The sequence below is a fragment of the Oreochromis aureus genome, linkage group 6 (genome assembly GCF_013358895.1).
Source record: "Oreochromis aureus strain Israel breed Guangdong linkage group 6, ZZ_aureus, whole genome shotgun sequence".
NCBI lineage: Eukaryota > Metazoa > Chordata > Actinopteri > Cichliformes > Cichlidae > Oreochromis > Oreochromis aureus.
Window position 1 is genome coordinate 19361378 of NC_052947.1, and position 9055 is coordinate 19370432.

The 9055-nt window shown below is 40.9% G+C and overlaps 1 long non-coding RNA gene across 1 annotated transcript; it reads right to left on the reverse strand.

Annotated features, from left to right (window-relative positions):
- Window positions 1-2809: 2809 nt before the first annotated feature.
- Window positions 2810-5080, reverse strand: LOC120440525. The gene is made up of 3 exons (XR_005613322.1): window positions 5041-5080; window positions 4580-4655; window positions 2810-3131 (listed from the first exon to the last, which is right to left on the reverse strand). It is a non-coding gene; the product is annotated as an uncharacterized LOC120440525 (long non-coding RNA).
- Between the last annotated feature and the right edge of the window lie 3975 nt (window positions 5081-9055).

A 9055-nucleotide genomic window follows, 5' to 3' on the forward strand; every position in this document is an offset into this window, starting at 1 on the left:
AGCATGTAGGTTAAAGAGGGGGACGTACACAGCAACACAGCATTGTAGCCAGATAAACCTGAGTGGCAGAGGGTAAAGATGAGGGAATGCTTTTTTTTTCAGGGAAAGCTGAACTTTGAAACTTCAAGATGTCTTGTGCCTTGTATGAGAAAATCATCTACGGAAAGGCCAGCACAGAGGAGGGTGGTCAGTTCCTGACACCTACCTTCATCAAAATCACACTCCTGTGTCTACAGCATGCGAGGGGAAGACGAAATATCCCCAGTGTCGAGAGAACGGTGGATGATGCAAAAGGATGGCCAAGGTAAAACTAGAATCTAAAAAGAAACAGAAGAGCCAATATCTGACTCAAAACTACACTGACATTTGCAAGTATGTAAAAAATCCAGTCCAAACAGAATCTTACCCAAGAGGCTTTTCTCTTGGTATTAGTTTTTTTTTTTCCAGCTTAAACAGCACCAGATAGACAAACTCCGACACAGATGATAATTAACAGGGGAGGAAGTTGATTCTATGTAACTGCAATAAACCACTTAGCTCATTCTAATATATGTTTGAGTTAACCTTTATTTATATAACTGCAAGTCACTCACTTTACTGTATATTGTAAGGTAAAGACCCTACAACATTTGAAGGAAAACCCCAACAATTAGGAGATATCCTATATTTGAGCATTTTGCAACAGTGGGGAGGAAGAACTCCCTTTTAGCAGGAAGGACATGGCAGCATCTGCCGAGGGCAAAAGGGGAGAGTATTGAGAAACAAGGACACAACGTGAACTATGTGAGAGAGGAGGCTTTCTCGTTCAACATCAGAGTCTGACCTCACAAATGCACTTCTGAAAGAATGGTCACAAATTCCCAGAAACACACTCCTAAAGCTTGTCGCAAGTCTCCCCAGAAGAGCTGAAGCTGTTATAGTTGTAAAGGGTGTCCGGGCATCTTATTAAACCCTATAGATTAACAATGGGTTGTCACTCAGGTTAATATGAGTGTGAAGGCGGATGAGCAAATACTTTAGGCAATATAGTGTACCTAAGGGATGATTCAGGCTCACCTGATCCAACCTCAGCAAGAGGTTTTAGCAAAAATTAGTTTTAAGCCTAATCACAAAAGCAGAGAATTTGTCTGTCTGGTTTCACAGGACAGGAGCGTGATAGCTAAAGGCTCTGCCTGCTGTTCTACTTTTGAAGCGATACCTATTTACCCGCTGTTATTCCTATTAAAGCAGCAGAGTCGATGCCAAACAGAATCCAAAATCCTGCAATGTGTCTCGTGTAAAGACTGTTTAAAATTCTTCATTTCTGCACTGTGTGTGCACGACAGCTATGGTATATTTACAGAAAGAAATCGTGTTTACTGTGTGGTTAGGGTTAAATAAAGGAGGGTGCACTCATACAAATTCTGCCCGGGCATGTCTGACCCCAAACAGGCCATAAAGCAAATATAATCATAAACTTTTCAGCAGAGTCACATACTGATAAAATGTGTGTATAAGAGAGAGGAAACGTGCCTTTGTTAAGGTAGCACTATTCACCCTCCATAATGGCCCAAACACAGCTGTCGATCCCCGGGATCATCGTGAATCAACGCAACCCTAAAGGTGACATTCTGACTCTAACCCTGAGCATTTAATGCATCCTTCTGGATCATTTGATGCCCAAGTCAGCTGATGCACTGGACGTCCTATCACCAAGGACTATGAAAAACCCTTGTCCCTGCTTATGGACACACTGCTTACTAGGCTGGATCTAAATCTCTAAGAAATGAAATATTTTGGAGGCGGAATAAAAATAATTTTACTGGTCTGCGTGAGTTAAAGAAGTTAGACTCACTGATGCGTGGACAGTGCACAGTCCAGAGGTGGTATCCGCACTTTGACTCTGTGTGCTTTTTACAGTTGTGTGTTTATTATCTTAATGACCTGTCTCTTAGCATGCAGCTTCAGTTCCAGTGCAGTGATGGGTGAGGTGGGGAGAGCCATATCTGGGCCCTCTTGCTAATTGAGCGCAGCACCGGACCCCAAAGGTCTGCCTCACTGACGTTTTCTTAATCCATGGCTGTTTAACGCTGGCTGTGCTTGAGTAATTAAGCAGATAATCTTCAATTAAACTGAGCTCGACCCCACAAGCCCACAAGCCCACAACCCCCAACCGAAGACAGATGGGCTTGAAGCGCACGGCTCCTTTTTCCCCAGATAAATGGTCCACTTCTCAGCCATTCTGCCTGGGTGATGCCATGCTTTCTGATGTGTTGATGTATCACAAACATTTTTTTCTGACACAATTTTGGCGTTTAGAGAGATTATAGTAATCAATTTAAACTGATTTTGGTGTTTTTTGAATGTCTAAAAAATATATATTATCTATTAGAAATTAATCAGATTGCTCTTAATGATAGAAAGGAGGAAAGCATAGCATCAATCCAGGCAAGTCAAATTCAGCAGTAGTCCCAGCCGATTGGCCTACCTCAGTGTCAGCCCCTATCATCTGTTGGCTCATCTAATACCCTTTTATGCATGTATGCATTTATGCACACTTTTCACGCTACAGTCATACTAAGGAAAACTGTGGTGGAGTGGAGACTACATTGTGACCAAAATTACCTCAACCATGTGCAATGAACTTGCACAGGGTGGCAGTACCTCAGGAGGTAGAGCAGTTTGGTGATTTGATCCCTGGCTGCTTCAGTTTGTTGCTCTGTGATCTGTCCATTGGAGTATGGGAATGTGTGAATGTTAGATAGAAAGCCTCTATGTATAGAAAAAAAGGACTTGTGTGAATGGGTAAATGAGGCAAGTTTTATAAAACACTTTGAGTGCTCAGGTAGAGTAGAAAAGGACCAGTCCATTTACTATTTACCATAGTTGCCTTGGAAATGGTTGCTTCAGAGATGTGGACAGCAACTTTGGTGCAACAAGATGGAGATAAAACAGCATTAAGACGGAATCCGTCTGCAGTCAGTTTGCAGTTTGAGTCAAGTTGGTGGTTCCATGTAATCGGGGATAAAATGGTGGTTGAAATCATCAAAAATGTCAAATCTGTTGTCGTCTGCATTCACAGAAAGGCCTTCCTTACATTCAGGCTCACCTGATCTTCCTTACATTCAGAGTCCAGCTGGAACCTCAAAGATCTGAAACAAATTCAGAAATTTTCCACAGATATTGCCGTAGTTGTTGACGTAACTGCAAAACAACATAGACGCTCAACAACACTGTTTTGTTTTTTTAAATAAGCATATAACCAGATTGCAACCAGTGGCAATCTGTCTGAGACTGATTGCAGAAACACCACAACTGCCTCCCACCAGACAACCTTTGCAGCTGCCTGCTCATCATTACTGTTTGCTTTGTTCTGGACTGGGGTCTAGATGTTGATCTGCCCACCTCTGAGTTTTCACATCTTCACGGGATACTGTGAAATCCCAGGTCAGAGAGAGGCGAATATAAATTAACTGCTTCTTTGGTCCTGACTGAAATGCATTTAAGCATTTGTAAATCTCATCTCTAAAAATGGCTAAAACACACATTTGATATTTGATCATCATTCTTGTGCTTACAACTTAGGCTCTTTTTATTTAATTGCAGAACATATTCAAAAGTCATATGACAGAAAGTATCTTGGGGTTTGACCCTGAACGCAAATTGTGATTCTAATATTTTAAAAAAGGTCTAATAATTGCACACCGTAATTTAAAAGCTCATATCAGGGGGGAAAAAATCATCTTTGGTACCAATTTTCTGAGCTGGTCTGTGCCTTCATGTGGGGATATTGAAGTTTGGATCTTTGCTTGAGCACTGATCTCACATGTAAATTAGCTCATCATTTAACGAATGTTCATATCCTTTGAACCTGCGTGTGGTCTATGCCCAGTAAATAGTGAGTCACAGTTTAGCACAGCCACCAACAGAACTAAGATTATGATAGCACTTTGTAATAATGTTTTCTAATTTTCCAAAAATAGGTGTTGATGTAAAGATAAAAAGAGTGACAACAGTGTAGCTCAATTATGTTAATGCTGTGACTGCATATAAGTTTTTTTGCTGAAGTTTTATAAAGAATGTATATATTTTTTCAGTGTGGTTTAGTAATAAAAATTTAGCAAAAGCCGTACAAAATACAAAACACATATATTCTTATTTAGTGAGCCTAAATAAGCATCAAAATTACCCCCATCCTGAGCATTTATTTGAGATGCCTTTTGGGACCACTGTCCCATTTTACCCTCACACTAACGATCCTTACAGGCTTATTACTGCTGCTAATACTTGCACATAACCCTCTCTCCCTCTCTCTGCTCCTTCCTCTAACCACTCCTGTTTCCACAGCGATAATTAAGCCATCAAAGCGTGCAACCATGCCCATCCTCCGTCTCTAAGGTGAGAATACAGGCCCACATGTCAAGTGGAGTGCAGCCACCCGTGTGTCTCTTTAAAGGGGAAGGCACAAGGGACGGGCAGAGAGACAGAGGTGTGCATGAGTATGTGTGTCTGCGTGTGCACCGATGTGGTGTGCTTTCACCACAGCAGCTGTGATGAGCTGGTAGACAACACAGTGTGATGTAGGGCGAGTGTCTGATACCTGCTGCCATACTATGGTGTAGATCCACAGAGAGCTGTCTGCGTCCAGCGTGGCTTGTTTAGCGCTTCAAGAGGAGCTAAATGGGGGAGAGAATACCGCCTGGCTGTTCAGGTGTATTTAGAGCTATTTGCCTCTTATTAGCATACATAAACCCAAAGCATTAACATATACTGTAGATATTCTCACTCTTCTACTTGAAATGATTTTCTTTGCTTTAGCTGTGTATCTGACGGTTAACAAAGGTTGTGAGGTGTATCTTGGACCAGTAGTTACGTTATGAACACATCAACCTGTCTCATTCCCAACTCGTCATTGGGTATCGCGTTCTTCCTTCTTTCATCATGCAAAACAGTCTTCTAAGCTAGATGGTGTAAGAGTAAGTGTCCTTGTTGTCAGTGATGCAAGACATGTGTCACTGATGAACATGGTAAATGGTGCGGATGCAGGTAGGTTATCTTTACCTTCTAGCAAAGTTCTTATGTTCTTTTCTTCAACCAAAACTGAAACAACAAATGAAAGTTTATTTTTCAAAAAGCAGTCTAGTTGTGAATTTATACTTCAGCTCTAATCCTGTGCCATAAGTTTGACATACAGTACCTACTGTGATTGGCCTGTTCAGTACAGTTGAGTACTTCTGTGCATTACCAGCTACAGTTTTTGAATTTTTTAGTGAAAGAATTAAAATCATTACCTGTCAGGAGTTTTCCTGTATTGCAACCCAGGTTGGAATAAAACGCTCAGACAGGTTACCGTGTACACGGGGAGACTCAGAGAGACTCTCCTCCTCAGCATAAAGAAGTAGTCTTTTATTGAAAGCACATACAGGAAGTGATACAGGAAGAGATAAAATAGCTGCTGCGTGCAGACTGGAGTACAAAGTGTAACTTCCCCATTTAAGAGTCTGCACAAAGTGTGACTTACTGAAAGAGCAAACATAAACATAAAGAGCAAAAGATAAAGTAATAAAATAAAATAATAATAAAAATGCCAAAATCCTGAAATCTTTTGACATTACCTCAATATAAGGAACAGTAATCGTGGTAAGAATATAAAGACCAACAAATGTTGACAAAAAAGTGGAAAAATGAAAAAGGACAAATATGTTTGCCTTTGGAATAAAAAACTAACCAGCAGCTGGCACTGCATGAAAAACACTGGGGCATGACAACACGCTAATTAACTGGAGCAGTACCCTGTACAATGGAAAAACAAGGCAAGGGTCACTAGTGCGATCAAAACAGAGCCTGATTGAGTCTTACTCTCAAAAGTCAGCAGGTCCTTAGTTGCTCAAACACTTAAGTTATTTATGTGTGCGTGGGCTGTAAAGATACATATAACATCAAATATAACATAAAAAGACAGTTTAGTCTAATTGAACCTGCGGTTAATATTCTTGTTCATATCCGTTTTTGGATTCGGTCAAGCTCTTAAAAGAAGACAGAAGAGGTAGCAACAGCCCTTCGAGGTGAATAAATCAAATGAACATACCGATCTTTAGCAGATTTTTCAACACGTTAATTTGTATAAGTTAAACATATTGACTTAAAATTTTAACATTTCCTTTTCTTGAACTTCCATTTAATCTTTTTTTCACATTTTAATAAATTCCTCAAAAACACCTTGCATGACTTGTGACCCGTCCTTGTCCTCACCTATTGTGAGGTGGAATTTATCAAAGACAAGTTGCTAAAGCTGCTGATAAAAACAGTCTGTGACAATGGGCACATGCAATTATTTTTTTAAAGTGCCTGTTTGAAAATTTGACCATGAAAAACTACTCAAATGTAATATGTCAATAAAGATTCTTAATAAAAAAATATCTTATACAGGAAACCATTGAACTGTTAAGTGAAAGCAGTTCTAGCATATTTTGTAATTTACTGCTTCTGTACAGGCTGTCGATATGTTGTTGCATTACTTGAGTTTATTGCCATCTTTGTAGGAGTCCAAATAAAGGACACAAGAGGCCAGCATAAAGGTCCACAACAATGCAAGACTTTATTCCCAGGAAGGGGTCATACACAGTGATCAGTGAATGCAAACTATGCAAGCAAATGACCGTAATGGCAATCAAAGGGTGAAAAACAGCCCAAAAGGTCACACATTAAAAAAAGGAGAAAAACAGATTTTTTAAAAAAAATACGAACAAAGTAAAAAAGAAACCTAGAGCAGACGGTAACAGGCACTGAGAGACAGTCCAACACCTTAAGTACTGGGACACAGAAGATCTCAGGGCAGGGTGACAATGTAAGGGCTGAATTACAGGCAAACATCAGCCACATAGGCAAGAAGGCAGTCAGGTAGGTTTTTCAATAGGCTTGCCTAGCCAAATATCAAAGCAGAGTAGATAGGCGAAGATGTCTAGGTGGACAACCCAGAGGGTAGGCAGGCAAGAGCAGGGGCAACAGGAGCACCTCCAACAGGACGGACAGAAAGTCCACAATGGAGCAGAATGCCCTAGATGCCTAGCAGGAAACAGGCAGATCCCTTTTGAATTGAACCAGTGGTGGAAGCCCTCTGAAGCCTGGGCAGAAGGCCTGCTGTCTAGGCAGAACCCCAGAGAAGACCTGGCAAGAGATTCAAACCAGAGCCTCATTAACATGATGGAAGTCACCATGAAGGGCTGAAACTAAAGGCTTTACCTGTTCCCAGTGGATATTTTCACAGACTCTGGAGCAGTGGACATGCGAGGAACTGACTCTTGAGCATACACGTCCAAGGCCACCCACAGCACAGGAACTGAAGCAGGGAGGCAATAAGATTATGTTGCTACTATGGCAGGTGAGATATTAGGCACCCCTGAAGAGTGGTGGGCCCCGGTGTCGATCTGCATTTATAGCATGAAGTTTCAGGGTCAGGGAGGGTGCTACATGATAAAGGGACTGGATCTGGAAGTAGGACAGCAAAGAGAGAATATAATCCGGCAGCTGGGAAGAGCCACACATGTGGTTTATGTACACACAGAACGCTGGCTAAGGCCTAACTCTAGAGAACTGTCAGCAACCATCTAGATACCAGTGGATGGGGGAAAATTTGTCCCTGATTGTTTGGCAAGTGCTTGCTGGCAGTTGCTGTGAAATCAATTCCTAAAGCCCCAGACAGGCCTGGAGATTGGTCCGTAACCTCCTGGTAGAAACCAGATGCTAGAGAAACTGTAAGTGGAACTGCAAAAAGTGAAACGCAAACCTGAAACATAAACTGTTTGCCTTCAAAGTTAAAGTCGTGCCTTTTGGAACAGGTCGTTGCAGTAAGCAAAACTTTTATTTTGAATGTAAATATTTTCTGTTTCCAGTTTGTGCAACAGTTTTTCGAATTTTGCTACAGCTCAGAGAGTAAATGACAAGTGTTTGCAGACAAATCAGCTTCTTCCACACAAACTGCAGATGACCCAGACAGATGACCCACTGGCAACAAACAGGAACAAACCCTCCCCAACCAGTTGGAGAACATGCATTTTTGCAAGTGAAGTTACCAAGAAGTCTAATAGACCTTGGCGACCATAATAAATGGTATAAATAAGCTGATCCCTTATTCAAAGGGGGTCACAAGACCAGTTTGGTCAACATGTTTGATTTAGCAGATTTTTATATCAGATGTCCGTCCTGACAAAAAAGGATTTGCATTTCCACCCTGGGATCAAACTGGAAAACATTTGCTTGTTAGGCAAATGTGCAAACCGCTACGCTACAGAGCCACTAGCCTATATGCTTACCTAGCTTATGTGTGAATGAAGCGGTTTTGCTGGTTCCACTAATGGCCAAAAGGTTTATTGATTAGTATCCATAGTTAGATTGAAGGAGTAGTGTTGTGTTCTTGTCAGTGGAATGCGTTCACAATCTGACAAAAGTAATCACTCATGTGTTTGGTTACTTTTTATTCCTTTAACATACATTGTTGTGTTATGTCACTGACATGAGTGCCGGCTCCTTTACATTTTTTGTTTGTTTGTTTGTTTTTTGTGGCTTCACTGAAGCAGGTGCACAGGTGCAGATGTATAACTCAGTACTGTGGGAGCAGACCTAGAAACTCACTTTGGCAAGTTGCCAGGTTGATAAATTTCATCCCTTTGCAGCTGCAACAGAAGATCGAAGGGGACAAAACTCTCATCCAGTCAAGCTGGACACAAGAGACAGACGTGGCATGGACACTGACCTGAGCAGAATAGGGTGTAATGTCTAAACCAAGTGTGAGTGTATTTACGGTAACAGTACAGTTTTGTGGTATTGCCTTAAGCTCACAATTTGTTTGATTAAACCTATTTTATTATCCACACAAATTCACAATCTAATGATATATAAAGGCAGAAAACATTTCTTTCTCCAGGGTGTGAGGAAGTTGTTGTACAGTTGTTTCAGGACTAGATTTGAATCATTGGTAGTAATTTATAATACATCCAGTGATTTAGGGCATAATTCTCCTGTAATTAAGTAATGTTATTTACCTACAAATACTTAAAGGTAGCACACTAGAAAACTT